General features: G+C 39.6%; 1 long non-coding RNA gene across 1 annotated transcript; it reads right to left on the bottom strand.

Moving 5' to 3' along the window:
* Positions 1-1,954: 1,954 nt before the first annotated feature.
* On the bottom strand, positions 1,955-4,228 carry LOC109368137. The gene is made up of 3 exons (XR_004160076.1): positions 4,098-4,228; positions 2,649-2,804; positions 1,955-2,537 (listed from the first exon to the last, which is right to left on the bottom strand). It is a non-coding gene; the product is annotated as an uncharacterized LOC109368137 (long non-coding RNA).
* Positions 4,229-9,326: the final 5,098 nt, after the last annotated feature.

A 9,326-nucleotide genomic window follows, 5' to 3' on the forward strand; every position in this document is an offset into this window, starting at 1 on the left:
TTTAAAACATGTTTGCATATGTCAGATTGGAGTTATGGGACCATGGTTAAAATCTATAGGATGAGATGATGTCAAATTCACTCAAAGAAAAAAATAAAAATAAAAAGATTAAAAAATGACTTCTCTGATTCCTTTTGGTAATAGCAAGCCTTAAGTGTTGTTAAAACAAACAATTTGCAGAGATCAGAGCAGGTTTAAGTTGATTTATTCCATTTACCCTACCAATATGGTCAGAAGAATGTAATGCGTTCTTAGAAATGTCTTTCAGATATTACATTATAGATTAATTCATAAGCTGCAGAATGCTGTTATCTATAGGACTTCTCTACCCATCTTGAAAATTAAATGTGTACAACAGCTGGCCTTTTCCCTTTCAGTAAGTCATTACAAATAAAATGGGAGAAATTATTTTCAAATAAAAGCAGTCAGATATAGTGGAAAAAATGTCAGATTTACTGAGAAAGCCATGGTGTTTTTCCTGTTTCTCTCACAATGGTGAACAGAAGTTTAGCAAATCAAAATTAAATTAGTGTCTTGGCTAAGTTTCAATCTGGGCTTTGACTCTTATTTTTTTTTTCCTGGAGAATCTGAATGCAAACAACAGAAATATTTCTGGAAATTTGACTAGTGAAATTTTGCAAGGGAAGCCCACAGCTGAAATTGTGTGAGTAGACATTAATAGATGTCAGATTAATAGATAACAAGGTAACTTGTAGCAATTGGAGCACTTTAGGGTAATTTCGTACTTAGTAGCTTTCAGCATGTGTTAACATAACTTCTGGAGTACTGTGTCCAGGTCTGGAGTCCCCAGTACAAAAAAGACAGAACTGTTGGACAGGGTCCAAAGGAGAGCCACGAAGATGATCAGGGGACTGGAGCACCTCCCCTACAATTGTGGAGCTGAGGGAGCTGGGCTTGTTCAGCCTGGAGAAAAGAAAGCTGTGGGGTGACCTCAGTGCAGCCTTTCAGTACCTAAAGGGAGCCTACAAACAGGAGGGGAATCAACTCTTTGAAAGGGTAGATAACTGCAAGACAAAGGGAAATGGATTTAAGTTAAGGGAGAGAAGATTTAGGTTGGATGTCAGGGGGAAGCTCTTTACTATGAGAGTGGTGAGGTGCTGGAACAGCTGCCCAGAGTGGTTGTGGATGCCCCATCCCTGGAGGTGTTCAAGGCCATATTGGATGGGGAACTAAGCAGCCTGGTCTAGTATTAAATATGGAAGTTGTTGGCCCTGCATGTGGCAGGGGGGTTGGAGATTCATGATCCTTGAGATCCCTTCCAACCCTGGCCATTCTGTGTGATTCTGTGTTTGTGATTCTTATTGTGTATTTTTATTCCATAAAGTTGTGTAATTGCCAATGGTTTGCCTTTGTAACAGTGATGCGTAGAGAGGTATCAGAAGGCAGGTAGTAACCTCCACTGTACAGGCTTTGAGCAGTTTATGCACTGCTGGGTGAGAGTGAGGGGTTTGCTAGGAAAGATGAGACTGTGTTTCCTGGCTTGGTACCACTTGCTCTGTGCTCATGGTGCTGGGGTCTGTGCTGTGTTGGAGCTACTGGTCCCTGGCCTTGCCTTGGGCAGAGCTGTCTTTCTTTGGGCTGGGGTTGTGGTCTAGGTCTTGATTTGAGTCAGTGCTTATGGGCATTTCTTTCTTTTTGATGGGAAGAAATGATGAAATTCTCACTTCCAGTGGCCCTTTGATGTTGCTCGAGGTTTCTTTTTAACAGTTGATTAAATGTCGTTTGCAGTTGGTGGCTGTATTTGATGAGCAAGATCCTCACCATGGAGGTGATGGCACCAGTGCCAGCTCAACAGGCACACAGAGTCCTGAGATTTTTGGCAGTGAGTTGGGGTCCAACGCAGCATCGGCCTTTCAGCCCTACCAAGCAACAAGTGAAATCGAGGTCACCCCTTCAGTTCTCCGTGCAAGTAAGTCAATGTGGTGCTTTATATCTCGACATGTTTCATCTTCACTTCAGAGGATGCCAAGTGTTCTTACTTTGATGCTGTTGGGAATGTGATTCATTATCTGTCCTTACTGAATGCTGATCAAAATTGAGAAATGGCTTAAATGCTGGTTGCATGCAAGCAAATAAACCTTTCTGTTTTAATAAATTATTTATAAGTTGCTTTTAGAAGCAATAAACTATGTGCTGCCAGATTAAAATTGTCCTAACACTGAAAATCACAGCAAAATTTCTAAAGGCAGGTGCTGCATGCTCTATTTTTCAGCTTGCCAATTTTATTGCATTTAATGAAGAAAAGGGTAAAAAAAAAAACTAGTAAAGGCAGGAGTACTTTCTACTGAACCTCTTAAGGTTGCTAGGTTATGCTCATCACCTTTCCTTAAAAACACCTTGTGATACATGCATTTACTGTGCTGGAAAAAGATACTTTTTTAAAAAAGTAAATCATAGCCAGGAAAATCCCTTTATTTTCATTATTTTGAAATGTAGACTAGTTGCAAAATCATGAAGTATTAACAATATATAGATCAGCATTCTTGTTTGGGAAGGATTCTGAGTATTTCAGCATACTAAAAAGGAAAAAAAAAAGTACCAAATGACATTTACAGTGCAATTTTCATTGTTGTTAAATCTGTCATGCAAGCAAGACAATTTTAGACTGAGCAGTGTGCCCCTCTTACTTGTACTATCTGTCATTTCCTCCACTGAAATTTTGAAGTAGTGATGCCATTCCAGAAAATTCATAGCAGAGGTTCACATCAGTCAGTCCTTTGATATTCTGAAGTCTTTTAAAAATGATTTGTAATTCCCAAGAGATTACTTTTCTGTAGGCGTTCCTTTAATGGATAAAATGTATGTTTTAGTAGAGAGATAAAAACACAAATGGAAAAGTTACAACTCTCTATTTAAAGTTTTGAAGGGTTTTGTTCCATAGTGTTTTCTGTAAAAGTAAGAAAACAATGTTTAAGAATTAGGTTATGAAGACTTGAACGCATGTCTTTTCAAGTTATGACTGTGTTTATTTAAAATACAGAATTAAATTAGGGAGAGGATAACTGGCAGAAAAGAATAAAAAAAGCATCCTGGAATTCCAGTGCCCTTTTGTTCTGCTGTCACTGGAGTATGCTACTGCTAAATGCATATCTCAGTTCCGTTTGTAAGACAAAAACTGTCTTTCTGACTGTTCAGCTTGGGGTGGCTCGGAGCAGATAATATGTACACGTTTTCTCCTTATTGTGTACATCTGGTGAACTATTTAGTATGTCGATGTTAGTGCATCAAAATCATATGGCGAAGATAAAATTCAGTGATATCAGACAGCTCACATCTTTGGTGTCATTCTGGACAGTACGTGTAATACATGGCCAATTTGCTGGCTGCTAAAATGAACAAAAAGTTCTTCGAGACCCAGCAATACAAAGGCCTGTAGAAACGTATAAGAGTTTTAAAACTGTTAGTAAGCATTATAACTCTTTTGACATGTTTTTAATAAAATCGTGCAAAAATAAAATGGATGAAATGATTTGTCATAAATGTTATTACAAACCAACGATGTTGTCTTACCTATTACTTTTTTTTTTTTTTGAGGTGTTGACAATTTGATATATTTCATTTATAAATGTTCCACACCACAGGCTAAGGATCCCAGTCCAGTAATATTATCCCATATTAAACCTACCTTTATCAAGAATTTCATTTAAATATACATTGAAAATGGAAATAATATCCCTATTGTATTTCCTTTATAATTTGTGAAGTGAAGCATAGCATACAAATGGTATTCTCAGTATTTCAAATAATTATCTTCTTACTGTGTAAATTCTATTCAGCAAATAAAACCCATCCAGTTTTGTGGTAGATGCAGATCCCGATTATTACATGTTGACAAGGTCATATATCTATTAATTGGATTGGAGATGGGATACAAAATTGCTGTAATTATTGTAATTTTCTAGCTAATTGCAGGGTTGGCGGTGAATATTTTACTTCTAACAAATGAAAAACAGTATTCCGCCTGAAATTGGTTTACAGCATTTTAGACATTTTGTTTTACGTTCCTGGTGCTTTTTGCTGGCGGGCTGCACTCTGCTCCTCGTGCCCAGGCTGTGTCCCACTTGCAGCCCACTCACCTGCGGTGTAAGGCTGGGTCTGTCCACATGTGGACACCGCTGGAGCTGGGTGTCAGGGAGCTGAGATTTCTCTTTGTTCTGGTTACCATGCCACCCCTTTGTTTGTTTATAGATCGCGCTACTGTGCCTTCTCAGCAAGGGAAAGGTTAGCTAGATCAGGTCCAGCTGGAGAAGTAATATTCAGCTGGATTCCCTCTTTTCCCATGCACAAACATAGCCTGTACTTTGCACGCGGGGGGTTGTATCAAATTGAATCTTGCCATCTAAATGTGGAAACAAAAATGATGCTGGTCTACACCCCCTATGTTCTTTTGCGTTGGGAAAGTGTACTTCATCGATGAAAGCAGCTGGCTGACGCTCATTATCTAGCTCTTTCGCCTTTTTTGTTGTTTTTCTGTAACCTAAGTTAAACTTCCCATTGTTGTATTTCATCCCTTGAGCTGCATTATTTTTTCGAATGTGTGGAACACAAGGCGTGTTTTGTGTGAGCCTGCGTGCTTTCTGAGCAGAAGCTGGAAGCTCACTGCGGAAGGTTGTTAAAGCAGACTGATGTTTATTCCCTGCTGAAATCTAAACTGGAGGCGCAGGTGAAAATTGCCAAACCTAATGAGCAATTTGGCAGATAAGACAGGATGTCAGGCAGTGACAGTTCAGCAGTGGGTGCACTGCTTGTGAACCAAGTTGTTTGTTTCACAGTACTGCATTTAAATATTGTAAATAAAATCCTTTTTCAACTACATGAGGTATTGTGAAAAGGGCCATCCCTTTGTCTAGATTTCCTTTTAAGTTATTTGGCTTTATTAAATAACCAAGGGTGGTCTTAGTTCTTGGTCTTGGTGTGATTATACATTACAGGTCTCTCTGAACGTTTTAGCAGTTACAGTTAAAAAGCATTTTTAACGTAAAACATTATTTGGAAAACGTTTTAGGAGCGGTTGAGAGGACTGGTTTTTTTCTCAGCTCAGAGAAGAGAAAGGCAGTTTAGAGAGCATTCCTTTTTTTTACCTTTAGCTTTTAGATAAAATGTGTCTTATGGGTGATAATAATGAAGATTAAGCAAGACTCTTCTCACCTGGGTGCAGTGGTTGGGCTGGAGGCAACAAACGTGTTGCAACAAGGAAAATTCCAGTTTTTTAAGGAATGGACACAGGCACCAGTAAGGTTCTCCTGAAGGCTGGAGTTCAGTATCTCCTGCAGTGGTGGCCAGAGGACTCAGAAATTATGAAAATCCAGTTGGAAGTGGTATACTTCTGCAGTGTATTTGTTCAAGTGATCTATACCAGATATTTTAGTAGGACTCTGGACATGAGTTTTATATTCTGTTCTCAGAAACCCAGTATGGCAAAAATGCCCAAGATGAGAATATTATGCAGTGAGCACGCAGCTGGCTGCAAAGACGTGCTAGCCATGTTGAGCAGCAAATAACATGCTGCAGTTTCACATCTTTGTCTATCCAGCAGCATACCTTTTGCTCTGAGGTCACCTGCGTGCATGCATGTTCTTACCCTACGATGGAAACAGGTCTGTTTCTTACAGGTAGGAGCACGCATGCAGACTGCCACTCTGAATTAGTTGCTACATTGAAGTTCGTGACCTTGCTTGTCTTTGAATTTGTGCATCTCTCTGAGCCCTGTGAGCAGTTTTTAGTTGTTCACTGGCAAATTAAGAAGACATATCAAGTATAGTCCCCGAGGACTCTCTCAGGTTAAGGACTGTTCAGTATTTTAATAAATCTGAACTGAAATACAGGGCATTGCATAAAAAGTGAAGATGGGCTGTCAAGTACTTTGAAAGTCGAGGCTTCAGTTCAGCCTTTAAACATTTATAAACTGTTCTGAAAAAAGTGAGATGCAGTCACTACATCTAGAAAGAAAAAATTTGCAAAACAATACTAGTGAGCAGCTCTCTGCACAATACTGCAAGAAGGGTCTGTGCATAGTTATAGTGCCTCTGGGCTTCAGGTTCTGCCACCAAGTGCTCCTGTGGGATCACAAAGGTAGGTCTAAGCAGGAATGCAGAATCTGGGGTGACAAGCTTTGATGTCAGACTTGGAGAAATCATAAACTTGGAGAGGAACAAGAATATGCGTTCAGGACCATGAGCAAGTGTTGGAAGGACTGATTTATTAAGACAAAATTGATGGGATCCAAGTCTTCAAATATATTTTATATTGTTCTCCATGTCTAGTAAGAGAAGGTTAGCTAGCATTTCCTGGGGAAAAGCCATTTTTTATAATCTGTAGGCTGATAAGCTTTTCTTACAGCTTGTACAACAAGCAAGTCTTTGTGGGAAAGCTTCAGAGGCATCTGCTCACAGCTAAGCAGTGACACGTGCTATGCTGTAAGGCAGGAAGGCAGTCACTATGACAGAGATATCCAGCTCCTGGCCAAGCCATTGGCTTGTTTTGTAAACACAGGCAAGCCACTGCTTGCATCCCTTGTTAAATATGCATCTTTTCTTAGCATCTCACAATCAGTATTCAAAAAATCCAGTACTAAGCAAAACAGCTTAAGATGTGAGTGCATAAATAAATGTGTGAATTTCAATACTTCAAAATTACACTTCATTTTACTTCCCTGATTTGATACAAGTATCTATCTATTAAATCCTAAATGCATATTCTAAAAATTAATTTGTTAATATTTATAGTGCCTTTGTTTAATTGATTGGAGCACTGGATTTTAACTAGCAAAGCGTTGCAGAAGTAAGTTTATATGTATTCCATCTTCAAAAATGATCACAGAATCACCACGGTTGGAAAAGACCTCCAAGATAATCTAGTACAACCATCCACCTACCAGCAATATTTTTCCACTAAACTATGTCCCTTAGTACCATATCAAAACATTTCTTTAACACCTCCAGGATGGTGATTCAACCACCTCCCTGGGCAGCCTGTTCCAGCACCTGAAGACTCTTTTGGAGAAGAAATTTTTGCTAATATCCAACCTGAACCTCTTCTGGTGCAACTTGAGGCCATCCCTTCTAGTCCTATCACTAATTATGCAGGAAAACAGGCCAACAACCACCTTGCCACAATTTTTTTTCAGGTATATGAAGAGACTTAATAAGGTTTCCCCTGAGTCTCCTCTTCTCCAGACTGAACAATCCCAGTTCCCTCAGCTGCTCCTCATAAGACTTGTGTTTCGTTGCCCTTCTCTGTACACGCTTCAGTGTTTTGATGTATTTCTTGTAGTGAACGGGCTAAAACTGAACACAGTACTCAAGGCGCAGCTTCATCAGAGCTGAGTACAGGTGGACTACTGCTGGCTGCACTATTTCTAGTACAAGCCAGGATGCTATTGGCCTTCTTGGCCGCCTGGGCTTACTGCTGGCTCATGCTCAGCCAAGTGTTAACCAACATATCTAGGTCCATTTCTTCCTCACAGCTTTCCAGCCACTCTGCCCCAAGCCTGTACTGTTGCCTGAGGTTGTTGTGGTCAAAGTGCAGTATGCAGCACTAGGTCTTGTTGAACTTCATCCCACTAGTCTCAGCCCATCTATCCAGCCTGTCCAGATAGGACAGGGCCTTCCTACCACCAGGCAGATAGATAGTTCCTCTCAACTTGGTGTCATCTGCAAACTTACTGAGGGTTCACTCAGTCCCCTCATCTAGGTCAACAATAAAGATATTAAACAGGACAGCCCCCAGTACCACCAGCTCCTGGAGAACACCACTTGTTACTGGTTGCCAGATAGATTTAACTCCATTCAATACCACTCTTTCTGCCCAGTACTTTACCCAGCAGAGGGTGTATCTATCTAAGCCTTGGGCTGCCAGCTTCTCCAGGAGAATACTGTGGGAGACACTGTTGAAGGTTTTACTGAAGTCTAGGTAAACTATGTCAGCAGCTTTTCCCTCATCCACCAGGTGGATCGCTTGATGATAGAAGGGGGTCAGGTTGGTTAAGCGGGACCTTATACATGGAAAAATAATCATTTTCAAGTGTTGAAAGACTAAGGAAGAAAGAGAATAGAAAAGGGAGGAAGAAAAAGGTGAGTTCATCAAAATCCAGATATCTGGAGCTTTATGGGATGGAGATGTCTTTAAGGTTGAATAGCTGCTTACTAAATGTGGAGAAATTCAACCACATTTATAATGCAAGATTATAGCTTTAGAGGCAAAGCTTGCTGAAGTCAATAGGGGGCTGCCGAGCTTTGAGTCAGATCAGCTTTCCATGCTGAGTTTCCTTGGTCAGAAGCTCTCATTGGAACTAATGTGAAAATGAGCTGTTCAGGTGTCCATCATTCCAGTGCAGTAATGGGAACGAAGCCGTAATGATTTAATGACAGCCATTCCCACTTTTAATAACCTTGCTAGGTTCCCAGAATTTTCCTTTACTGCCTCAGATAATACTAAAGAAGTTAAAGCTGGGGATTACACCAAGCTGTAGGCAGCTGAATGAGGGAGGTTTCCCATGGATCAATTGGAGGAGATGATGTAGCAGTGTCCATTTTCTCACCTTTGGATGCTTTAGCTATTCAGGAATTCTTATTCACTAATCCCTGTAGCTCTCTCAAGGATGTGATTATTTTAAAGCCAGAGTTATTGAATCAAAAAAATCAGTACCAGGTGCTGCTTTCTTCCATGAAACTAAATTTGTTCTCTCTGCAGTGCAATTCTGACTTGAGTGATCTCCAGTTGGTGTTTTCTCCAAGTGTAGTGCTCTGCTGTTAATTTGGGATTGTTGAGCAGTTTAAAAACCATGTGTTTTTGATGAGACCGTGACACGTTTGTAAAAACAAATGGATTTTAAACTGCTTAAGTTTCTAAATTAACCTTTAATATCTTCAATCTTCTCGGTATATCATCAAACATAATACTATAGCTTCTTGTAGGATTAAAAAAACACTGAAACCAATAAAGATTTTTTGAACTCTCTGTATTCTCTAAAGGAAGCCTTTGTATTCATGGGGCAACTCAAGATTTCTTTCCATATGGTGAAAGATTCTTTCTTTGAGTACTGATAATGAGGAGTAATAAAAATACGGTATTGTATCTGATATCTGGGGGTATTTTGTTTCATAGCTGCAGAAATATAATACAAGACAGGTAATAAGGAAGGGTTATGAAGATGTGAAATATTGAATTTGAATAGTTTAAAAAGTCAGATTGGATTTTACTCTGAATTTGACATGTTAAATAGATTTAATGATCACTTGAACTAGAAGCTATTATGGAAATTGCAACCGTATCCTGAGAATGTTCCAAGATGTATGTGTGGTGTT

Source organism: Meleagris gallopavo, chromosome 6, assembly GCF_000146605.3.
Source record: "Meleagris gallopavo isolate NT-WF06-2002-E0010 breed Aviagen turkey brand Nicholas breeding stock chromosome 6, Turkey_5.1, whole genome shotgun sequence".
NCBI classification, from domain to species: domain Eukaryota; kingdom Metazoa; phylum Chordata; class Aves; order Galliformes; family Phasianidae; genus Meleagris; species Meleagris gallopavo.